This window comes from Canis aureus, chromosome 10 (genome assembly GCF_053574225.1).
Source record: "Canis aureus isolate CA01 chromosome 10, VMU_Caureus_v.1.0, whole genome shotgun sequence".
In the NCBI taxonomy this organism is placed as follows: domain Eukaryota; kingdom Metazoa; phylum Chordata; class Mammalia; order Carnivora; family Canidae; genus Canis; species Canis aureus.
In genome coordinates, this window is record NC_135620.1 from 62,978,657 (window position 1) to 63,003,715 (window position 25,059).

A 25,059-nucleotide genomic window follows, 5' to 3' on the forward strand; every position below is an offset into this window, starting at 1 on the left:
ATGAAACTGAAAAACCCAGCTGCAGTCCAGCTACCAAACTCAACCTCTTCACCAATCTCCACAAGACAATCAGGCACGCTAAACAGTTATTTCATTCACTTAGTATATTTTAGCAAAGATTCGTGCATCACCATGAAGGGTTACATCGTGCAGCAGGCATCCCTCTGCTGTTGCACTGTGGTTGCACACTCTTCCCCCCACCTCCCTGCCCACCCCCTTCACCACCCTCTTAGGAGCAATTGCCTCATGCAAAGCAGTTTAACAGACATTTTTTTCTTGATGGAGAAGGCCCTTGGGACTTCACCTTCCACCCCAAATGTCATTTCAAAGTATTTCTTCTAATCAAATAGAAAGCTCTCCCTAAGGGGGCTCTGGTGACCAACATTTTCTCCACCTCATTACTTGCCAGTCCTCACCATTCTGCCATTTGGATAAAGCTTGTACCTCAGGCTCCGAACCAGAAGAGTTGATGATTAATAGATCAGAGGGCTTACTTACAGGAAACCATCCCTTGGGTGAGAAGCCTAATTCATCCCACCAAGTCACCACGGAGCCCAGAACAGTGGCTGGCACACGTAATGGATATTTGATACTGTTTGTGGAATACAGAGTAGTTTGAGTGATTAACCGGCATCTCTTATGAGACAGGCAAAAGATGATACACAACATTTGGAAAACAGCAGGGCTTAGGAGGGCCCAGGAGGGCCAGAGGCCAGGCAAGATGTGTGTGAAAGGAGTTGTTTACATTTCCTTCCTTGGGTAGAAGGTGATTCTTGTATCTAGAAAATGTGTCCATTTCTCTGTATTTGGTGCCTTCTGTAACTACCTATTTTTTATATCCTTGCTTTTTATTTCATGATATATATTATAACTACATGTATCTTTGTTTTTTATTTCATTTATTTTGAAAATATAAGCCTGTGGAAGCTATGCTAAGAGAATGTACATGTTCTGTACTGATCCAAGCCAATTTGGCCCTTCAGCAACTGCCAGGCTCCTTGGATAAATATAAGTAGCCTCTGGTGCTTAGATGGGTGGTGGCGTACATCCTCTACCTTACAACATCCACACCAGGCGAGGTCTTAAGACCAAATTTGGCCAAAGCTACAAATTTTTACTACTTAGCAGATATAAAAAACAGTCTATTACTGGTCTTTCAGACTTTGGGGATCCACTCTCTGTCTTAGGCACCACAAGTAATGTAAGCATGATCAGTTCTATGGTAGACACAAGATAATGACAGAACTAGCCAGTCTTTTGTAAGGTCAAGCCACAGACTTGGTGAAGGAGAAATATATAGGACTAACGGAATACTAGACCCCAATCACTGTACAAAAAGTCTGACCAGTGAGCTTGCTGGAGCCATATTCCCATCCATATAAGAGCAGTGGGGCTTCTATCTTTCTAACTGACCATGTGCCTTGGCCCGTCATTCATTTTACCTATTCAAAAATATTTCTAAATTCCTTATACAAATTAAAAACCTTCCAGCGAGATTTTGAGGATGTTTGAAGTGTGGTGTAGCTATATCTTCAGGTTGTTAATTCCTCATGAGAGAATTTCAAAAGCTAACTGCCTGTCCCAGGGTATATATTCGGGTTCGTTTGTACACATAAATATTACACCATGTGTAAAAAGTATTTGTAAATTAAATGACCATGCAGATAACATAGAAAAGATAGTATCTATTACTATATTTCATCTAAATTAAAGGATACTATCTATTCCACGATAGGACAGGAGCTATAGGGGCCCTTTTTGGTAGGGACAGTAAGAGGAACCCAAGTTGGAGAACCTCAGGGGAAAGAGAAGATACACAGATGGAGTCTAGTTGAAAGTCAGCTGATGATCTAGAACTTTCCTCTGCTTAAACATTAAATGACTTGTGTTTGTTTTCATGTTGGAGGCTGTTCCATCCTCCCTGGACTTGAAAGAACTAATTTCAGCCCTCTTTTTTTATAATTTCCCTCTTTAGAGGGGGTGGTTTATTCTCCTGCTGTCAGCACAAATGTAAAAATTAGGAACACATCTGATTGCACCTGTAGTTACCCACTTGCAGCCACAATTAGCCATAAGCACTCTCCAAAAATGGCAAAAACAGTTAAGCATGCCTGCAATTAAGTAATTGTGGGCATCATTAGTTGCATCGTTAGTCACATGAGTAACTTTTATGGTCGCCATGACTACCTTCTGATACCAAATTACTCCCCCAACGAGGGAGTACTTGGGCTGGAAACCGACCCCCCCCCTCTCCAATTTTGTGAAAGTTGTGTGCTTTTTTTCTAATTATTTCACACAAGTGAATGGGGGAATGTTTGCAAATACAAACTATTCATGTCAAACCAAAAACAAATGGTCACCCTGGGTCCTGTGTTATCTGTTTATCTTTTTTTTTTTTTCATTTGACATACAACAAAGCAAAGCTGGCTCTTTTTTTTTTTTCCCTGAGAAAATAACTCACTTGTGGTATCTAGGTGACAATATAATCTTTCATTTGTATATGCTGCCTAATAAAGAAGGTTTATTTTATACCATAGTTATCATTTTCCAATTTGAATATCTGGTACAAATTTTCATTTGGAGAGCTTTACTTCCTGTTTGAACTGAACTGATTAGATTTTTTTCCCTCCAGGGTTTTAATCTGAAAGGAAAATGGGCCCAGACCTAGGAAGATAGTTCCTGCTTGGAGAATGATGATCTATGGAAATGTCATTGAGAAATGTATTCTTAATGAGTCACCAACCTGAGAATGAAACATCATGTTCTTCAAAATCCCAAGAAGTATATATTCACACACTAGACCAGAGTGGGGTAGAGAGATGCATTTTTTAAATTACATTTATTTCTATAGTAATTTCAGCAGGCTTGATGTAACAACAGATTAATCATCCCTGACTAAATAGCATATTTCAGATTTACCCATCCCAGAGATGGGTAGCTAGGACCTGTCAATCCCATGTAAGTGTATAGAAAATATGGGATAGATGACTGAATAGCTCATGGTCCACCATGTGTCTGTTGGCCTTTTTTTGCCATTTGAAGAGAGGGAAGATTCTATTGGGCTCTCTGAGCCTGGTTACTTTGGATAAAGAAGGAAATCTGTCTCTAGAGCAGTGCCATCCATCAGAGCTTTCTGTGATGATGCAAGTGTTCTATATCTGAACTGTCCAACATGGCAGTCACTACTCACATGTGGCTACTATGTGCTTGGAACAGGACTGAAAGGACTGAAGAACTGATTATAAATTGTATTTAATGTCAGTTAATTTAGATTTAAGTAGCTACATAAGGCTAGAAGCTACCATCTTTGTATAGGGCAGATCAAAGTACATGATTACAACCAGAAAAAGGGATCAACATATTTGGAGCTACTTCAAATATGACCAAAAGTGTGCTAAATAGATAGCAAAGTATTTGAATCCAAAAATCCCAGGCCATGTATTTGGCTTCACCACCGCTTAACTATATGATCTTAAATAAAACACTTATTTTTAAACTTGTTTCTTAGCTCAAGTTATGTTGTAAAACCATCATTCTGATGGTAGGATGGAGATTGGAGAGAAATCAGAGATCACAGTGAACCAGCTTGTCTTCCTATTGGCTGGGTGTCTATGGGCTATACTAAAGAAGACTGTTCAGGAGAGAACACTGAAGGAGAAGAAAGATGGGAAATACTCTTACATAAATTAGGACCCTCCTGACTACAAGTAGCCGAAAATCCTAACCTAAACCTGCTTTAAGCAAAAAAAAGATACCGGGGTTCATATCTTAACCTTTAGACTTAGTGCTGGCTTCAGGCAAGTGGATTCAGGCTTCAATTTAAGTCATATGGATTTAGTTCCTCTCCAATCTTTCGGTTTTGCCTTCTGTTATGCTGATTTCAGCCTTGGGCTCTATGTGATAGCAATATGGCAGCAGCAGGCAAAGTCTCTATGAGCTCTCAAATCTACCTTCAGAGTAAAGAGCAAGAGTCTCTGTTATATGAGTCTTATGAAAACCCTTCATTATGGCTCATTGGTTCTGAGACAACTAACTAGCCAAGTCTGAAATCTGTAGTCCCCTCTGGAACCTGAAGTTGGCTCAGCCTTGCCCAAGCCATAGGAGCTAAGAACGGAGGAGGGGGAGTTTCCCAGAGGTAAAGCAGAGTACTTCTAGCAGGAGGGTGAATTGATGGACTGCAGCAGAAAACAACAGATGTCCTCTGGAGCCCTGCTTCTAGGACTTTGAAAGACTAAAGCTCTGACTCCTTGAATAATCAGAGCAGCAACGAATCCAAGTCAGTTAAATTCAACTAATTTCAACAAACACACCTTAATAGTACCTGGCAGCCTTCTACTTCTAACCAGATGCATGTGGTAGCCATGAACAGTTATCTTATTTTGGAAATGTATCTGGCCTTTCACCTTCATAGGCAATATTACTTATACACAGATCTGAGTTAGTATTTTCTACCAGCTGGGTTCTAGGATTTTGTATCCTTCAAGGATTGTGCTAAGAAAGGACAGTAGTTCTTCAGAGATTCAATTTGATTTTATGACTTGACTGGCAGAGATCCTAAAGGTCATTATGTTGTGGTGGTAATACTGCTTGGAAACCCAAAACATATTTTTGGCTGTTTTCTTTCTTTACTCTATATCCAGGGGGAAAAGGAAGAATCGGGCAGTAAAACAGCTATTTCTTTATTCATTCAATAGTAATCATGACACTACTGTGTGCCAGGAATGGTAGTTGGTACTAACAGAGCCTTCGAGAAAGCCATATACTATATAACAGTGCTGGGGTGGGGGGTGGAGGGTGGGGAAGCACTGGGCTTCAAATCAGAAACCTGAGTTGAAGTTCTGACTCTGCCAGTAATTATCACTGTGATTTGGAGACAATGGCCTCATTTGGAAGATTTCTAAAAATCCCTTGAGTTGAAAAACTGATTCCAAGGAAAGTTAGAGCCCATCAGCATGACTAAGGCTTACTGTCTGACCTTTGAGAACTAAAAGTAAAACACACTCCCTCACCCTCAGAATTCAGCACACATACCTCCTCTGGGATTCAAGTTGAGAGGATCAAATTAGAGTAGGAGATACAAAAAGAGCTTTTCATTAACTCTTAGAAATTGTTTTCTTTTGGACCAGCTTATTACAAAAGAATCCTCAGGAGCTGGGACACACCCTTATTGTAGGATGGGGTCCTGGGAAAGAAGGGTCTTGCAGAATGAGCAGCAATTCACCAGATGGAAAAGACTGTGGAATAACATTCCAGGCCTTTCTCTGATAGGCTTGAGGCAAAGAAGGCTGACTGCCTTAGAGCCTCAGACCAGGAAGTTGGCTGGGAGACTGACTGCCTCCTCTGGGGCCTCAGACCTGGAAGTAACAGGAAAGCTGGTTCTGCTAAGGTAATCACAATCCCCAGGTTGGTTTTGCATTATGTGCAGTCCCAAATTCTCTGTGTTCCAGAATCCTGAATCCAATTGGTTGTTTAAAATCCCTGTGAAGGGGATCCCTGGGTGGCTCAGCAGTTTGGCCCCTGCATTCCGCCCAGGGCGTGATCCTGGAGTCCTGGGATCGAGTCCCACATCCAGCTCCCTGCATGGAGCCTGCTTGTCCCTCTGCCTGTGTCTCTGCCCCTCTCTCTCTCTCTGTGTCTCTCATGAATAAATAAATAAATAAATCTTTAAAAAAATACAAATAAAATAAAATAAAAATCCCTGTGAAGGGGTGCCTGTCTGGCTCAGTTGATAGAGCATGTGACTCTTGATCTTGGGGTTGTGAGTTCAAGCCCCAAGTTGGATGGAGAGATTACTTTAAAATAAAATCTTAAACAAATAAAATAAAATAAAAATAGAAAAAAATTAAATAAAATCCCTGTAAAACCTTTTCCTTGCAAGCTAGAGCAAGGGTTTCCAGTCCTCATGTTCTTGGCCTGCCATGCCTTGGATGATGCCTCCACCTATAGGTGAGATCTTTTGGGGGAAGGAGCCTCTTACCTCTAAGCCATACTCACCTGAGCTGAGAGATGAGAAGTGCAGGTGGCCTGCCCCTCCATTTCCCTTTACTGGGAGTTGAGAGGAAAAAGAACTCAATTTTCTTGGTGATACCTTCCCAGATTAGAGCTTCTGTCATAAAGCCAACATGGGAAGGGGAGAAGGGGGTTGTGCCATAGACTCTTGCTGTTCTTATCGAGATCTAATAGATTTTCTTTAATAAAGTTTTCCTCATTTGCTAAATAACCTTAGGACAACTTCCAGAAATTTCAAAGATATCATGAGTCCTAATTATTTCTCTGAGGAGTTGGTTCTTAGAGCTCCTCCCTTCATTGTTCTAGAAGTGGAGCTCCTGAGGGTTCTAAAGAGGAGTTTTAAGCATGACCAAAAGATCCTTCTGGCTGTTGGGTGGAGAATGGATCAAAGGGAGATCAGAATGTAAGCAGATATGTCAGGAGGGAAACAGAATTGCCCAAAAGAGATACAACAGTGACTAATGTGGTGGTGTACAAATGGTGAATGGACAAGCACAATATGTGTCTTTTGTTCATCACTGCAATCTCAGCACCTAGCTAGCACATTGTAAATACTCTATAAATATTTGTTGAATGAAAGGTTGAAGAACTACTGACAACTGTCAGCTTTGGAATTACATTTACACATTTTCAAGCTTTCCATCATTGACTTCTCTTTTACTCTAATTCTGGAATATGACAAGATTCCTTCTATGGAAAGAGGTGAAAAGTTATAGTGGAATTCTTGTATATCAAGAAGTCTTTGTGTATAGTTATGTGGGTCATTTCATCTGAAGTAGGGAAGTTTCAGAGAAGAGAGGGCATTTGGTCAAAATCTTTTTTTTTTTTTTTAAGATTTTATTTATTTACTCATGAGAGAGAGAGAGAGAGAGAGAGAGGCAGGCAGAGAGAGAGGCAGAGGGAGAAGCAGGCTCCATACAGGAAACCTGATATGGGATTTGATCCTGGGACTCCAGGATCAGGCCCTGAGCCAAAGGCAGATGTTCAACTGCTGAGCCACCCAGGCATCCCTGGTCAGAATCTTAAAGGATAATTTCAGCAATGCTATCAAGGAAACCAGGGAAAATCTCAGATTCTGCTTTTTTTTTTTTTTTTTTAGAGGAAAGAAACATTTTAATTAGCAGAAAGACTCTGAAATACTGGCTGCATTTTCAATCCTGATAAATTTATCTTTGTCCTTTCCTCAGTGTCCTTAAATGTAAATTAAGAAGGTGAGTGATCTGATCTGTACAGATCCAGCCAATTCTAATATTCTAAGAGTCTATGTACCTAAGAATGGAAATATGCAAGGAATAAATTATGAAAGGAACAAAATGCTCTTCCTACCAGATGCTAAACTTGAACCAGGACCAATGCATTTATTTTGGTATGTTTTCTTTCTCTTACCATTGGACTTCATACATGTGGAAGGGAGTTGAGAAGAGAACAGGGAAAATGTGGTTTTACTGAGCAAAAAAATATGATTTTGGTCATTGGCAGAGATTTTTAAAATTCCACAACATCTAAATGAATAAACCAAATCTGCTGCCCTCTTCCTGTACTTGTTTGATTTCTAATAATAATTTCTATTTTCAATTGCTTTTATTTTTATTTTTTTTTAAGATTTTATTTATTTATTCATGAGAGACACAGAGAGAGAGGGAGAGACACAGGAAGAGAGAGGAGCAGGCTCTACTTAGGGAGCCGGACGTGGGACTCGATCCCAGGACTCCAGGATCATGCCCTGGGCCAAAGGCAGGTGCTAAACCACTGTGCCATCCTGGGATCCCCTTCAATTGCTTTTAAAACATATTTTGGAAGCCAGTAGGTCCTTTGAAAATCTTATGAGGGGATCCCTGGGTGGCTCAGCGGTTTAGTGCCTGCCTGTGGCCCAGGGAGTGATCCTGGAGACCCAGGATCGAGTCCCACATTGGGCTCCCTGCATGGACCCTGCTTCTCCCCCTGCCTGTGTCTCTGCCTCTCTTTCTCTCTGTGTCTCTAATGAATAAATAAATAAAATCTTTAAAAAAAAGAAAAAATAATAAAATCTTATGAAATATATGGGCACCCTCTGACACACACAAAGCAAAGTGCACACATTCAAGAAGTAATGCATAAAACTTGCAGAGGTTCCCCAAATTTTAAGGGCCATGGTTCCAGAACAAGTTAATAATGTGAGTTACAATTTACAGAGGGCATTTTTAAATCTGAACACTTGTATCTCTGTGAGTGAAGCAATATTAGCCCCATCTTACATATGAAGAAATTGGACCTCAAAGGAGTTTACTACTCATCTTTTTCTAGGAAGGCAAGAGAAAACAATAAAACTGCTTTTCTTCCCCCAGAGTATTAGTGGTCCCCAAGGCAAGGAGGAGGGAAATCAAAGCCCAGATCCTACCCAAGATTAATTCTCTAAGGGGAGACCCCTTTGTCCCAAAGAAGATGGGACACCAAAGGGTTGTATCTTTTCCCACTTCGGAGGCTACAAGAAAATGGCTTTGTTGCTGAGCCCAAGCTTGGGTAGGAAAAGACTGAAAAGTTGTAGCAAGTCACACTCAAATTTGCACCCTTCCTTCACATCACTGAATTTGGTTGGTCCCAAAAAATTGCAACTTCTGAATTTATTTTGAAATAGTCCTAAATGGGCGATGCCATTGAGCACATGGCATAATCAAATGTATATTCTCTCTGGAGGAAAGCAGCTTCATCTTAAACCATAAAGGATTGCACATGTAATTTTTCAAATATATGAGCAGCACACAGTCAAAAATAGTCAAGCACACAAGCAAGGCACCATGCATAAGATCCTTTAAAAGCAGTAGGACACATACACAATATAATTAGATTTTCACAGAGTTCTGAGGTCATAATCGTGAGACCCAGGGTATAACACAATTATGCCTAGTATGTTGTTATTGTTAGTTGTTGTTTGAATAGCTGGGGAAGGGTATTTTTAAAAAGTTCTGGAGAGAGCCCACTTCTGATTGGAGAAAAAGGATAAGGAATAGGAAACCATTAAAAGTAATCTCAAAAAAAGATAGTCTAGCGCATTTGAAAAGGAATGTCTATGAAAATTATATAACCAAAATTAAGCACCCAGTAACTGATTAAATACAATTAAATAGAGAATAAATGAACTAAAAATAGGTCAGAAGAAATTACCCAGAATGTTACACGACAAATAAAAATATGGAAAATATGAGCATTAGGAGATTTACAGGATAGAATGAGAAGGTCTGGTGTACACACCCTTGAAGTTCCAGATGGAGAAGGAGACAGAATATTTATTATGCCTCTTTTATCTCTTTGTTTTTTAATTATAAAATTAAGCATGCATGAAAGAAAAAACTCGATAAATAATACTATAAACCCTATACACCCATCATCATTCAGACTCCACAATTATTAAGATCGGGCCACATTTGTTCATTTTCTTTCTTTTTCTTTACGTCTTTCTTTGTTGCTATGTTTTAAAGCAATTTCCAGAGTTCATATCGCTTTTGCCCCCAGAGGCAGTTTTTAAATATTGAATGACTGAGAATTTTCCAAAACTAATAAGAAGATAGCATCTACACAGACTCAAAAATTCCAACTGTTCCCAAGCAAGATAAACAAAAAGAAATCCACATATGGACACTTTGTACAGAAACCACAGAGTACCAAGACAAAGAGAAAATCTGAAAAGTGGCTTACCCAACTTGCTTAAGGCCATGTAGCCAATAAAAAAGACAGTCAAAGCCTCCTTTTGGGGTCATTTCATTCCAAATTCAGTATCTTTCCTCAATACTACATGTAGAGCAAGGCAAAATTGCCCACAAGCGAACACTGAGTTGATTGGAAGTAGGCAGTGCATACAGGCTTATTAAGTGACTCACCTTGGAATAACCATAGTCCCTAACTGACCAATTACAACCAGGCACAGTTCCAAAGATTACCAAAAAAAGGAGAAATTCCATACATCCCCATACTCACTCACTCTGCCTTATAACTGTGGCTCCTTACCACCGCCTGTCGCAGACAGTCTCTCCATTGCTGTGCAGCCCCCTGCTCCCTTTTTACGTCTTGGGTGACTTCGTTCACTGCCTGCAAGGTTGGTCTCCACCTAGTCTGGTTGTCCCACACTATATTAATCCTCTATCCTAGAAACCCTTTGCTCAGAAACCATTCAGAGAGCTAATATATGTACATTGTCCTGCGATGTATATTAGATATATTAACCCGAAGAACTAGACCCAAAGAACTAACACCCATTCCTTGACTGGTCTGTTTTTAACTAAGGATTGGGATTGGGCAGGGACTTCAGAGCTTCATGAGTTTGTGTCTTCATTTTATAGATGAGAAGAGTGAGCCTCATGTGAAAAGATGCAGCTAACATACCATTACCCAGATATTTAGAAATCTTATGTTTATGATAAAAACAGCTAACTTTGTCCAAAATTTCTGGAGTGAGCTAGCTACAAGGAAGTTTTTAACAAGATGGGGAAAAAAAATGTTCCATCTGACTGGAGAAACTTGGATTGTGTCAATATTTCTTTCCATAATCTCCTAACGAGAGAAAGAAATTGGATGTCCTTATAAAAAAGCAATCAGAGGAGTAAATGAATATCTTCTCCCGGGAAGGTTACAAACAAAGAACTGATAGAATAAAAGCCACTAACAGCTGAGGGGTAAAGACGTGAGAGAAGACAATAAAGTGACATTGAATTTCAGCCCAGTCCACACATTGTTGGAAAGTGTGAGCTGTGCACAACATTTAATCAAAACACTATACGAAAGATCGGGATTCAATGATTGATGAGTTGAAGATTCACCAAAAATTTACCAGCAATTTTTTAAAGACATATATTTCAAATTTTTAGGGAATTTCACATTTGATGGGGCCCCTGGGTGGCTCAGTCCCTTAAGTGTCTGCCTTCAGCTCAGGTCATGATCCCAGGGTCCTGCATCAGGCTCTCTGCTCAGCAGGGAGCCTGCTTCTCCCTCTCCCTCTGCCAGCTGCCCCACTTGCTTGTGCTTGTGCTCTCTCTCTCTGTCAAATAAATAAACAAAATCTAAATATATGTTCTCATTCATTTGGGGAATATAAATAATAGTGAAAGGGAATATAAGGGAAGGGAGAAGAAATATGTGAGAAATATCAAAAAGGGAGAACATAAAGACTCCTAACTCTGGGAAACGAACTAGGGGTGGTGGAAGGGGAGGAGGGCAGGGGGTGGGGGTGAATGGGTGACGGGCACTGAGGGGGGCACTTGACGGGATGAGCACTGGGTGTTATTCTGTATGTTGGCAAATTGAACACCAATAAAAAATAAATTTATTATAAAAAACAAAAATAAAAAATAAAAGAAGGGCAGCCCCGGGGCTCAGCGGTTTAGCGCCTGCCTTAGCGCCTGCCTTCAGCCGGGGGCTGATCCTGGAGAACCTGGATCCGAGCCTGCTTCTCCCTCTGCCTGTGTCTCTGACTCTCTCTCTCTCTCTCAAAAATAAATAAATAACATATTTTTTAAAATAATAATAAAAGAAGATCTCACATTTGAAAACATTCACATTCTTAACATAGAAATTTTAGAAAATATTGAAAATTATATACGATAAAATAAAAAATCATCAGTAATTCAGTAACTAAGAGTTAGCCACCAGTAACGTGTTATTGCTTCCTTCTCAGCTTTCTATGTACATAAATATGTTTTTACAACTATCACTGTGATAAGTACCCTCATTTATAAATCTAAAAACAATTCTGTTTATATCCTCTGAATGTATTCCCTAAGGTTATAAAGATATACAATAGTAGAGTTATTAAGAGATTGAGCTTTCAGGTGCACCTGGTTGGCTCAGTCGGAAGAGTGTGCGACTCTTGGTCTCAGGTTGTGAGTTCAAGCCCCACATTGGGTGTATAGATTGCTTAAATAAATAAAGTTTTAAAAAAAGACAGAGATTGGGCTTCCAGTCAGAGTTGTCATTGAATACCAGCTTTGCCACTTATGAACTTATATAACTTCTCCAGGTCTCAGTTATCTCCTCTGTGAAAAAGGAAAAGGGGAATGTGAAGAAATGAAAAATGTAAAAAATGACCTACTTCATAGGTTAATAGTGAAGATGAAAATAATTGAATGTACAAATCTTGGGATACATACAGTAGATAAACAAGTTATTGTTGTCTTTAGATAACAGGGCCACAGAGACTTTTAATGCATTTTGTATGCCTTTTTTACACATCATATATTTTCTAAATTAAAAAGCATCTATTGCTATGGGGGTGCCTGGCTGACTCAGTTGGTAGAGTTTGTGACTTTTGACCTCTGGGCTCGTTCAAGTCCCATGATGTAGGTAGAGATTACTTAAAATAATAAAATGAAGTGGTTAAAGTGGCAAATGTTATGTGTACTTTACCCTAATAAAATTTTTTTTTAAAAAAGCGTCTGCTGGGACACCTGGGTGGCTCAACGGTTGAGTATCTGTCTTTGGCTCAGGACGTGATCCTGGAGTTCTGGGATCGAGTCCCATATCGGGCTCCCTGCATGGAGCCTGCTTCTCCCTCTGCCTATGTCTCTGCCTCTCTCTCTCTTTCTCTCTGTGTCTTTCATGAATAAATAAAATCTTTTTCAAAAAAAGAAAGCATCTACTGCTATTATTACAGAAAAACATTATTCTTTTTAAAAGATAACACTACTTCTTTATTGGGGCATTACGTCATATTTCCATCTCTCTCTCTCTCTCTCTCTCTCTCTCTGCAACACAAAAGACCCTAGAAATCTCTTTGTTTTTAAGACTTGTAGAAAAATACTAATAGCTGACACTTGTTGATTGCATACTATAACCAGGAGCTTTATAGTATTGTGCCAAGGGTGGGGCAGTGGGAGTAGCTAATGACATATAAGGTGCATTGTCTATAGAGAATTTTCAAAAGTAATCAAGCTTTATCTGCCTGCTTTTTATTATTACCATGTGCCTGAAATTTTGAACAATGTCAGTGATGAAATTGCTCTTCTCTAAAACATCTTTGGTTGGACTACCTTCTAAACTGCTTGCTGAGTTTTAAGAATATGTATATATATTATATTAGATGTATATATATAACCTTATGGATGTTTATTATAGAATATGTATATAAGATACTTATTATATAATATATATTTTATATATACACCTCATATTAGCAAAAGTTTATTACTTGTCTCTTAACAAACATTGTATTCCAAAATAGAAGTTAATCCAAAGAAACCGTACTTGCACAGTCAACCGTGATACATGTAGACACAGCTTCATGGGTTTGCTTCAAGAGTAAGTTCATAATGGTTAGGAATTGTTCAAGCTCATTTAGGGCAGTGTTCCTCTTTATAGCACCTTGGTAGGACACACCCCTACATTTAAACAGCAAGTACAAATAAACAATAACAGCACAGTCATTCAAAAGGTAAAGAAACAAAACTAGATTAATTTAATGCAATCATTTTATGTCACAGTTTGGGTTTTTAGTTATAGTTTAAAACTTCAAACAGGGGGGATCCCTGGGTGGCTCAGCGGTTTGGCACCTGCCTTTGGCCCACGGCATGAACTTGGAGTCCTGGGATCGAGTCCCACGTCGGGTTCCCTGCATGGAGCCTGCTTCTCCTTCTGCCTGTGTCTCTGCCTCTCTCTCTCTCTCTGTGTCTCTCATGAATAAATAAATAAAATCTTAAAACAAAACAAAACAAAACAAAAAAACTTCAAACAGGGATGCCTGGGTAGCTTAGTTGGTTAAGCGTCTGCCTTTGGCTCAGGTCATGATCTCAGGGCCCTGGGATTGAGCAACCTGCTCATTAGGGAGTCTGCTTCTCCCTCTCCTCCTCCCCCATCTCGTGTACTCTCTCTCGCTCTCTCTCTAATAAATTAAAAAATCTTAAAACAAACCTCAAAATAGTAAAACTGTGAACTGCAAGGTACAATACCTTGGTGAATAAGTGTATATTTTTCACACAAAATACACCTTTTAGTTCTTAAAAATTGAAATTTATTTTTTAATTGTTTTGAAACAGAAAAATAAATTAGAAAATGATTATTAGTGATAATAACTTTGTCACCTAGAGAGGTGCATTAAAAATGACCTGTTCCAGGCATCAAATATGCCCAATACACCATTGTAAACCTGCCAAGTGCTCTCTGCCTTTTAATAATCACAATGCAATGTCGCAGACTAGGACAAGACCCACAGCTAGTAATATGCAAAGCTGGTGATGAAACCCACCTTTGTCTGACTCCAGAGCCCAAGATTGCAACCAGTGTGTCAGGTTGTTTGCATTGCTAACAAGAAAGGCAAAGTAAGGAATAGAAGTTGTTGTGTTTCAGGCTTCTTTTGAAAAAGAAGCCTTACTTCAGGGCAGTTCATTACTTTTGCCTTGAACCTTAGCTCCTAAGATTGTAAATTATCTCTACCAACACTCTCCTAAACAATTACCTAAGGGCCTGAAAGAGTTTATGCACCTTCCCACAGGAAACAATTTACTTTCTTTTCCCAGGAGTAAAAGCCCCATTAAGCTTCTAAATAAGATATTTTTTCCCTATTACCTGGTTGCTTTAATAGATGTTTAATTTGTTTTTCGAAATAACATTAAAATAATATAGAGGACCTCTTTTCAGAGTTCAGAAGAGGCTACAATGATGAACCAAATGGGCTTTCTCAATAGGTTGAGAAACCAGAGGCATTTACGTTCACTCTATATTAATGTGCCTTGACATTTACTTCTTAAAAAGGCTCCAGCATTTCCAGTGTTTTTAAATGCAAAACTGTTCTCAAGCCACAACTTTCAGTTCCATTGCGACATTATCCTTTCCTTTTACCTGAAGTCATGAATGAGCTGTGCTTGGCAATACGTGAAGAAAATTGCTGATGTCAGAAAAAGGACTGGTAATAGAAACAGAACTTTAGTGCTGGAAGTGTTGGGATCAGGTTACTGATGTCTCTCCTCTGGCAGAATTTCACTAGAACTTTCAGTAAGGTGTCACTATAAGGACTTATATCACATGAAGCATTTGTGTGACAGAAAGAGGGGCAGGAAAAAGAAATGCTAAGAATTCAGATTTAAACATTTGTTGAGGAAAAGTTACATTTCATGAAGGTTCTCATACATTTCATGAAGGTCACTCTCACAGTGACCTAATGAAAGAGTTTTATTGATCCCTATTTTATAGACTGGAATATTGCTGTTAGCAGAGACGCTAAGGGACTTGCCCAAGGCCTCACAATTAGTAAATGGCAAAATGGGTATAAAACCCATCTGTCTCAAGTCCAGAGATCTTTCGACTATGCTGTATAGCTGCCTCCTATGCCATGGCCACTTCTGTCCCTAAAGAAAATGCAATGGTGAAGAACATGGGCTATGGAGTCAGACAGCTTGGCTCTAGATGCCAATCCTACCACTTCACAGCTATGGGATGGTGGGCAAATTATTACCTCATAGGTCAATGACAGTGAGTGAGCAATGCCTATAGAATATTCCATTTCTCCTACATTTCTTCCCCCTTTCTGTTCTGTGAGGACACGTACTAGCTAATGAAATACAACCAAAAGAATAAGCGTCCTTTCTGGGCTAAATCAGTGAAAAGTCCATGGGTAATTATCTAATGCTTTCTTTTTTTAAAGAGAGATTTATTTATTTATTTACTTATTTGAGAGAGAGCAAGAGAGCATGTGCAAATGAGCGGAGGGAAGGACAGAGGGAGAAGGAGATATACAAACTCCCAGTGGGGCGGAGGCTGACTCAGGGCTCAGGTCCAAGCCCCTGAGATCATGAACCAAGCTGAGATCGAGAGTTGGCCGCTTAACCAACTGAGCTGCCTAGGCACCCCATTATTTCTTTACTTTGAGAGATCGAAAGACCTGAAGTTTTACAAGATGCAGTTAAAATCCATTCAAACTTCCAGAAATTTGGGTACCTGAATAATTCCATGGAGCAGTTACAACCATCCTCTCCCATCTGAGCCACACACCATGTCATAAATACTGTGAGGGCAAAGGAAACCTTTGTTCTACTAAACCACTTAGATCTGAAGGTAAATTTGTTGTAGCAGCATAGTCCAGTCTGTCTAGATCACTTTTTTTTTTTTACATCTCATTTTCCTAGTCTCTAAAACAGCCATAATAATTTTTACTTAACTGAATTATCTTGAGGATGAAATGAGACTTTTTATAGGCCATACCTGAATGCATCGTCAAACTAGGAAGAGGTAGGAGGAAGGAGTTGAGTATATGGCAATCTGGGTGAATCACTGTCTCTCTGCTTTTTCCAAAAGTAAAGGAAATTAGACTACATATATGATATTCAAAGGTTTCTTGCCACCAACTCAATATTCTGCTACTCCTCTAAATTTCTCCTTGACTTCAGACTTCCATCATTCAGTTGTTTGACTCAAGTTAATTGGTGACTATTCCCTGCCAAATGCTGTGTTAGGAGATGACCAAGGGGACAGGTCATGAGAAAGGGCAATTTGGATTTTCTCTAAATCCAAGCTGAGGATAGGGCATACATGTTCTGGGAATGGAGAGAAAATGATCTGAAGAAACTTGGCATAGTCTCTCTTTCCTACTTTTGAAGAAACCATAAATGAAGCTCTCCAGGAAGGAGTCTAGGGAAGCTGGTGATAGTCATGAGAAGGCCCTTTGGGAAGGGAACAGCATGTCATTTTTGCTTTAGTACTCTTTTAAAATGTCTTTCTATATCCCTGCAACTAGCTGAGGGGGAGTAAGAGAGCAAAGCTGTCAGACCAGCAGCATCTTAATTATGGAGATTAGAAATATTTTATGCAATTGACACAGCCTCTTCTAAATTACATAGTATTAGGGAAAATGACTCTGTCTAGTGCCAATGAAGAAGGAAGAAAGGAGCTCTGAGAAAAAGAACAGGTGGATTTTGACAGTTTGTCCAATAAAATAATAATAGTTGGGGGGAAAAAAACTTTAAAAACCAGACTAATGCTACAATTTTCATTACCTAACACAAATCTCTTAACAGGACTTGAGGGAAGCTGGGAATGACTGCAGCTAAGCTTCAAACTGCCAGTCCAGCCAGACCTCACAGTCTCTGCCTGCCTCTTTTCCTTCACTTTGTTCTGCAGCACCACACTAGGAGGCCAGCTATGGGAACACTTGGGAGGAGAGGAGTTGGCGGTCAAGAGATGGCTTCCTTCCCAGGTAGTCTATGTTCTTTGCTCAGTCAGAGAAATATCACTTAGTTTCCCTGAAGTGGTACCTTGGTATTCTCAAAAAGTTCAACTACTTCCTATGGCCTAGTAATTTCCTGCCAGGCATAGGAGCATCTGGTTCTACAAGAATTGAGGCCCGTCAAGAGCATCCTGAACACTGAATGCTTTGTTAAGAATATGGAGGACTGGGATCCCTGGGTGGCGCAGCGGTTTGGTGCCTGCCTTTGGCCCAGGGCGCGATCCTGGAGACCCGGGATCGAATCCCACATCAGGCTCCCGGTGCATGGAGCCTGCTTCTCCCTCTGCCTGTGTCTCTGCCTCTCTCTCTCTCTCTCTCTGACTATCATAAATAAATAAATAAATAAATAAATAAATAAATAAATAAATAAATAAAATTAAAAAAAAAGAATATGGAGGACTCCCATCAATCATACTTGGGCATCATTTTGCTGAATTGAGCAGAGGAGTTGATGACTAGGGGCAAAAGCTTTAGCACCTACTGTTTTTATTACTTAATCTCTCCTTCTTCTAGACCTCCCCTCCCTGTAACATATCATCACACTGAAGTTTTTAAAGGTTCTATTACCATTTTTGCTCCATTCTCTGATCCTCTTGTCTGTAGGAGGTGTGAACTCCAAGGTCTATGGAGCCAGGGGGTAATGTAGATGGGAGAAGCTGGCTCTTGTCAGAAGACACTTTAGAGACCAGTATTAGGAACCATGGCAAACTGGAGAGCTCATAGCAAGATCTCCCATCCCACATACTCTTCCTACAATGTGACATTGATAATTCTTCCGTTGGGGTCAGGTGTTGGTGGCAACCAACATCCCTTTCCTTGAGTCTGAATGGGCTTGTGACTATAACAAAAATCATGTTATGTGCTTTCTGATGCTAGGTTATAAAAGGTAATGTAATGTAGTTTAAGCCTGGTCCTCTTCGGATGCTCACTCTTGGAACCCAGCCACCATCCTGCAAGGAAGCCCAGGTCATAGGGCAAGTCTCCATGTAAGTATTCTGGCTCACAGCCAACAGCCAGCATCAACCACCAGGCAGGTGAATGAAGAAATTCTGAGATGACTCCTGCCCCATCCACTGTATGATTGCAGTGACATGAGAGCTCTCACGTGAGAAGTCCCCAGAACTGTGAGAGATGGTAATAAATAATTGTTGTCTTAAGTCTGATTTGTGATACAATATATAATTGGAACACCCAACAGATCTTATTCATTTCTAAGCCTGTGCCTTGCTTAAGTTATTTTATGCCAGAGAAATCTTATTTCCTCTCTTCACTTACTGAAAATCTACCTGTTGTTCAAGGATCAGCTGAATGCCACTTGCTCCAAGAAGTCTTTATTAATCATGGCTTTTGATAGCGATCTGTTCTTTCTCTGTACTCTGGACACTTTGCATGATTTCTCCATGATTAAAAGGTCATCTGGGAGGACTGCTTTCCCTACAATCATTTTATAAAAACATTTAACATAGTTTAAAAAACAGTGCCTGGTTTGTCAAAACCACAGCAATGCAGAAGTCCATAATTCAGAAAGTGTCTCTCTTCTGTCTTGCTCTACCTCACCTCAATTTAATCCCGCATCTTCTCCAAAGGTGAATGGTATATTTACCAGCAGAGTGGTATATATTTTTCACAGCCTTTATTACAAATACACAGAGACAAACACACAGTATTTGTATAAACAGGATTCCAGGGTGGCTCAGCAGTTTAGCACTGGCTTCAGCCCAGGGCATGATCCTGGAGTCCCAGGATTGAGTCCCATATTGGGCTCCCTGCATGGAGCCTGTGTCTCCCTCTACCTGTGTCTCTGCCTCTCTCTCTCTCTCTCTCTCTCTCTCTGTGTCTCTCATGAATAAAGAAATAAAATCTTTAAAATAAATAAAATATAAACAGGATTCTATCATAATACTGTTTGGTAAACCTTTTTTAGTAGATGATGTATTGTGGTTATCTTCCCATGTCAGTAAGTACTAACCTACCTCATATTTTTTATAGCTGTAAAATATCTCCTATTAGCTAACCAATTATTTAATATTCTACTTATAGAAATTTAGGTCTTTCCCAATTTTTCCTTACTGTAAACGAGATTGTATTGCTGTTAAATACGTTCCTGGACAAGAAAAGGTTGAACTGAAAGAAATGCATCTTTTAAATTTTGGTATAAATTCTTAAACCCTTTTCCAGAAAGAGGTAACTATATCCCCATCAATAGTATATGAGAGCACTGTGACTTTCTCTGACACTGAATATTATCGAGCTTTTAAATCTTCACCAATTTGTTAGGTGAAGAATGATAGCTTCTAATTTTTTAACTTACAGTTTTATTCCTAGTGAAGTTGAGCAGCATTTCACATTTTATGAGTCCTTGTATTTCTTTCACTGTGGGTTTTGTCTGCTATGTCCTTTGCCTGTTTCTTTCTCTATTGAGTGCTTTTAGGGATTTTTTGGCTTTTACTTTTTTAATAGGAACCGTCTGAGTATTAACAATAGTAAAAATCTTAGTCTGTTCAGGCTGCTATGACAAAATTCCATAGACTGGGTGTTTCATAAACGACAGAAATTAATTCCCCAAGTTCTAGAAGTTGCAAATCCTAAGATCAGGGTGCTAGACAGCATGATGGAATTCTGGTGAAGGCCCTTTCCTGGTTTCATACTGCCAACTTCTTTCTGTGTCCTCACATGGTGGAAGAGACTGAGGATCTCTCTGGAACCTTTTTTATAGTCACTAATCCCATTCTTGAGGGCTCTATCCTTAAAACCCACATACCTTCCAAAGGCCCACCTTCTAAAACTACCACCTTTGGGAATTAGGATTTCAACATATGAATTTTGGGGGACATGAACATTCCTGCTGTAGCAGTGAACATTTTATATATCACTTTGCAAGGATTTTTAATCTCTGTGTTGGGTGTGTTTATGGTAACTTTTGCATCTAGCGGTTTAAAGAGATTTATATAGTTAACACTGTCTTTTGCCAAGGTGTTAGGTTACAGTTTCTTAAAAAACAAAAAACAAAAACCCTTCTATACTTTAAATATTATAAAAATAAATATATTTCATCCCAGATGTTTTACAGAAAAAAAAGCCAAACATTAAAAAAAATCATATAATATTTCTGATAACTCTTCCTTAAGACATTCTAGGCATTTGTAAATGTCAATTTCTGGGAACTCATTGACAAAATGCAGTTATTTGTTGAAGAAATATTTGTGACCTATTCCTGGATACCGTCCTCTTTTCTAGTCTTTTGGTACACAGTGGGAACTTGTCTAGTGGGGATAAGAAGAGTTAACAGAGGGAAAAATGTAATGCAGCATTTTTTTTAACGAACAAAATAAATCAATCTCTGTGGTCCTCCTCTGAGCTTATATAGCATGTGGACTCATTCCTCTCATTACATTTAATCTATACTCTAATTCTTAGTTTAAATGTCTTTCCACCTCACTAAAATGTAAACGACTTAAGGGCAAAAAATGTACCTCATTTATCTTTGAATCCCTGGCATCTAGCTAGGTATCTGGCTCATTATAATGGCTCAAGACCTATATTGTTAAATAAATGGATTTCCCTACTTTACAAGTTGCCTCTTTTCCTTCTCACATGAATACTCATAATCCTGTCTCCCTTCCTCTCTTTCCTCACCCAACCACCTCAAAATAAAAACCAATGCTAACTGTATGATGGAAACAGCTGAACTCCCCAAGGACTGATGTTTACATAGTGATATTTAATCAAACATGCTTAGCTCATAAGAAAGACTCAATTAAAAAATTATTGAATAAATGATAACTGCAGATTTTAAAAGTGTCATTCAGGAAAGTAATAAGGGAAAAGCTAACCACCACCCCCCAACACAAATTCACAGCTAGCATTTTTAGAGAACTTACAAATTGCCTGATATTGCAGGAGAAATCCACATGAAACCACAAATAAAAGATAGAGTTATTAACACCAGGGAGACATCAACTTAAAGTACAGGCAGAAACTAAGTTGCAGAACTAAGGATTTATAATTCTTAGAGTCTTGCGGGGAACAACGCTGTCTTTTTTTTGTCACACGCCTGAGTTCAGGCAAGCTCTTTTCAGGGGTTTCTAACTTCAAGACTTAACTGGGAGCCTGCGATACATTTCCATCTTCTCAAATAGAGACTTGCTCTTGCCTTTCTGGTAATGAATGAACAGTTACAGCCCTTGGTTACAATTAGTTTTTGCTTCTGGAGCATTTCCCAGGGGTGATATGCCAATGCTTCCAGGAGGAGATTGTGAGGCAGATCTGGAGGCTGGGGCTCTGCTGAAGCAAATGTGCTCTTATGGGATGCGGCTGTGAACACAGTATGTGCTAAAATGTAAATAACACAGCCAAAAGCACCAAATGCCACTTTTTACAAAAAAAAAAAAAAAGAGGATGATTCTGAGCAGTTACAGGCATACACATACATAGATGCATTTATATTTGTACCCCCAAACCAGCAATCCTGTGAACAATTAGTCAGGCATTATTAAAATCGTAGGAAAGACCAGTGATTCAGTGTTTTCCTTCTGTGAGTGACCAGCACCAAACCCTCCATCTGAAACTGGAAACCCTGGAATTCACTTGGCCAATTATGCAATACTAGACCACTGGGAAGCATTTCTGGCTGGCTCAGCTGGTGATCTGCTTTTACCCTGCAGCACCAAGATTGATAGACCTTATAATTTTATCCTGGTTAGTGCAGATGCTGTTCTTACATAAGTTGAAAAAAATAAAAAACCAAAACAAAAAACCACGCTCTTTCTCTCAAAAGAAAAACAAACTAAGCCCTTCCCAAGTGGTTTGCCTTGATGACACCTCATGGTAGTGAGATCAGTACCTTGATCACTGGCTAGAATAAAAAAAAAAAAAAAACACCTTTCGCAATTTCTGAATTTTCTGTAGCTTTCATTGAATCCTGAACGTGCTTGTTTATGAGAAAGAGTGAAGAAGAGGAACAGCAGTTTGTCCCCCTCTAAATCACTCCTTTTATGAGGCTTCTTTGGGTATGAGGGGGATGGGAAAGAGACTCCTTCTTAGAAGGTACAGAATATCAAGTCGGGAGCCCTTAGTTTCTCTTATGCTAATGACGAGGTATAATTTTAAAACATCATATTCATATGCATATATGATGCATACATACATAATTAGTATATTTACAAAGCCCCTCGCGGAATCTTAGAACTCCTAGTTCCATTAACCCTTCAAGGGAAAACGATTTCATAACAGTCAAGCACAATGGAATGTGTTTCCTTTCAAGTATATTCACCCAACCTCCGTATCTACGAAAGAGACCTCCAAGAAAGTGAAATACATTTTTTTTTTTCTGAAGCACTGCCACAGCCTGTTACGTATTTATCTGCTTTTGCAGCTCTAATTACAAAATAAGCACTAGCTACTACATGGAATAGCTATACTAGCCAAAAAGATTTTTATAATCTGGGAGAAATGCTCCCATATTGACTCTGCTAAGAGAAACAACTCCCCTTTCCTTGATTATAAAGAAGGAAGACAGATGGCTTCTTGTTTAAGACTGTAATTTTACTTTCAGCCTCCTCCCTCAGTTAAAAACAAGATGTACTTTGAGGCTTTGAGGGAAAATCTCAAGGGAAGGTTTTTTTTTCTTCCTGACTGCATTGAATAATTCAACAAACATTTGAGAGAGCTGAGGGAAATACAAAGAAGAAAATCCTTTCCCTTGTTCTCAGGGAGTTTACAGTCTAATTGTGAAGTTTATAATCAGAATTGGGACGAGAGCCATTCAAGTTTTATTTTTTTCACTTCTATATAGTGGCTTGATGGTTCCTGGTAACACATTGAGGATTTACTAGCCCAGAGGTACGGTGCACCCTTGGAACAGGCTGAACTAGAACGCGGATAGGATGCAGAGGAAGCATTGATGATCTCAAGCAGTACTTGTGGAGTGGAGCTCTACCTACTAGCCGCTTTCTTATCTGATCTTGAAGATAACCCTTCCTGGTCTTCCTATCATCAAGTCACAGGAGACAAGAAAGTGGTTTAGAAAGGTGATTCATCCGCTGTCACAGATCTAGGAAGTGGTATTGGAACACACCAATCAGGGATTCTTCATTGGTCTTTTGTTTGTTTGTTTGTTTTGTTTTTTAGCTGTCTCCAGGTTCCTGTTATGACTTCCCTTGGCTTTCAATGCACATAGGTCAACTGACTTCAGTGCTGTCTTTTTCCCCCTAGACTTGGAGTAATCTCTAAAATTTGCTGTCTCTCATTTGGGTAGGCCTTCTAAAGCCTCACTGCTTTGCACCTTTGTAAAGAAACTCCCCTCCCTCCCCCATTCGTCTTTGAGACATTCTTTGGCAGGATGAAATGAAACCTGTAAAAGGCTTGCAACAGTGCTTGGCAGGTGGTTCTCTTAATTTTGACCCTGATCTTTAAGTTTTATTCCCGCCACCCTTTCACTTGCTTCTTTTCGCCTTTTCTTTTTAAACACTTGCTTCTTTCGCCTTTTTGTTTTTTTTTAAAGGATATATATTTTTTAAAGATCTTGTTCATGAGAGACACACACAGAGAGAGGCAGAGGGAGAAGCAGGCTCCATGCAGGGAGCCGGACGTGGGACTCGATCCCGTGACCCCAGTATCAGGCCCTGGGTTGAAGGCAGGTGCTAAACTGCTGAGCCACCCAGGGATCCCCTTGTTTTGTTTTTTTAAGTAAACCCTACACCAACGTGGGGCTTGAACTCAAGACAAGGTGAAGAGTTACATGCTCCACTAAGGAGCCAGCCCGGGGCCCCTATTCCTTATTGGACGCTATTTCCCCAGGGCTGTACGTCTCTGGAAGGTGGCGACCACGCCTATTCTAACTTGTTCCAAGTCCACAGGGTATTAATGTAGCAATGGGGACTGGTTAAGACCACAGAAGCTGTCATTCTGGTTCACTTCTTCATTCCCAGTACCCATACGTTACTGGGACTAAGTACGTCCTCAGTTAACTCTTTTTAATAGGAACGACTTAATACTGGCTTATTGCTTTTTGCGGACAATCCTGCATACGAAAGTTTCGTTCAGACCAACATCGCTGTGCACTGGGAGACTCGGCGAACCTGCTACCTGTTTCCCCATGCATGGCTCTTTGTAAACATTTTGACCTTGGGGTTGCGTGCATCTTACTAGGCTGTCTCCTGCAAACGCTCAGTTTCATCAGCAAAACGGGGCCAGCAGCAACAGATGCAGGTCTCTCCCCGTCGTCTACCACCCACTCCGTCACCAGGCAAGGTTGAGTGTGTACACTTTCCTCTCGGGCCAAGAAGCCACCGCGGAAGCAGGGAGGTGCCAGCGGGGTCTTCGGGCTGCGCGCCCAGCAGCAGGGCGAGCGAGGAGTGCACGAGCCTCGCCGGAGCCTGCCGGGTCCGGAAGCGCCACAGCCCCCGGCGCCCTCCCGCTCCGAGGCAGCGCCGTGCCTCGGTGCCACCGCCAAAGAGGCTCGGCGCTGCGCAGGCTCGGACGCGCGCCGAAAGGCCCGGGCTCGTTGGGGCCGCCGCCGCCCGGCTGTCGGCGCGGCGCTGCACTGGGGGCGGGGAGTCTGATGGGAGACGCGCGCGGCGCGGAGGAGGCGGCGGCCCGGGAGAGGGAGAGGGAGCGGGAGAGGGACTGGGCGCGGGAGGCGGGAGGCGGGGGACAGGGGGAGGCGCCGCCGCCGCCGCCGCCGCCGCCCGCCCCTTTCCGCTGGGGAGCAGCTGCAGCAGCAGGAGCGGAGCAGGAGCCGCGCAGCCGCCGCCGCCGCCGCCGCCGCCGCCGCCGCCGGGGGATGTGGCCGGCGCCCGCCCCGAGCCGCGCCGCGTCCTGAGCGCCCCGCCGCCGCCCGAGCCGCCGCCGCCAGAGCCGCCGCCGCCCGA

General features: G+C 40.7%; 1 long non-coding RNA gene across 15 annotated transcripts in view; it reads right to left on the reverse strand.

Annotated features, from left to right (window-relative positions):
• LOC144322580 (uncharacterized) overlaps nucleotides 1-6,309 on the reverse strand; it is a 181,043-nt gene extending 174,734 nt beyond the window's left edge. For all 15 annotated transcript variants that reach the window (XR_013388197.1, XR_013388200.1, XR_013388196.1 and 12 more), the window contains exon 1: nucleotides 5,995-6,309. This is a non-coding gene — a long non-coding RNA (uncharacterized LOC144322580). The remainder of the gene's footprint in view (nucleotides 1-5,994) is intronic.
• Between the last annotated feature and the right edge of the window lie 18,750 nt (nucleotides 6,310-25,059).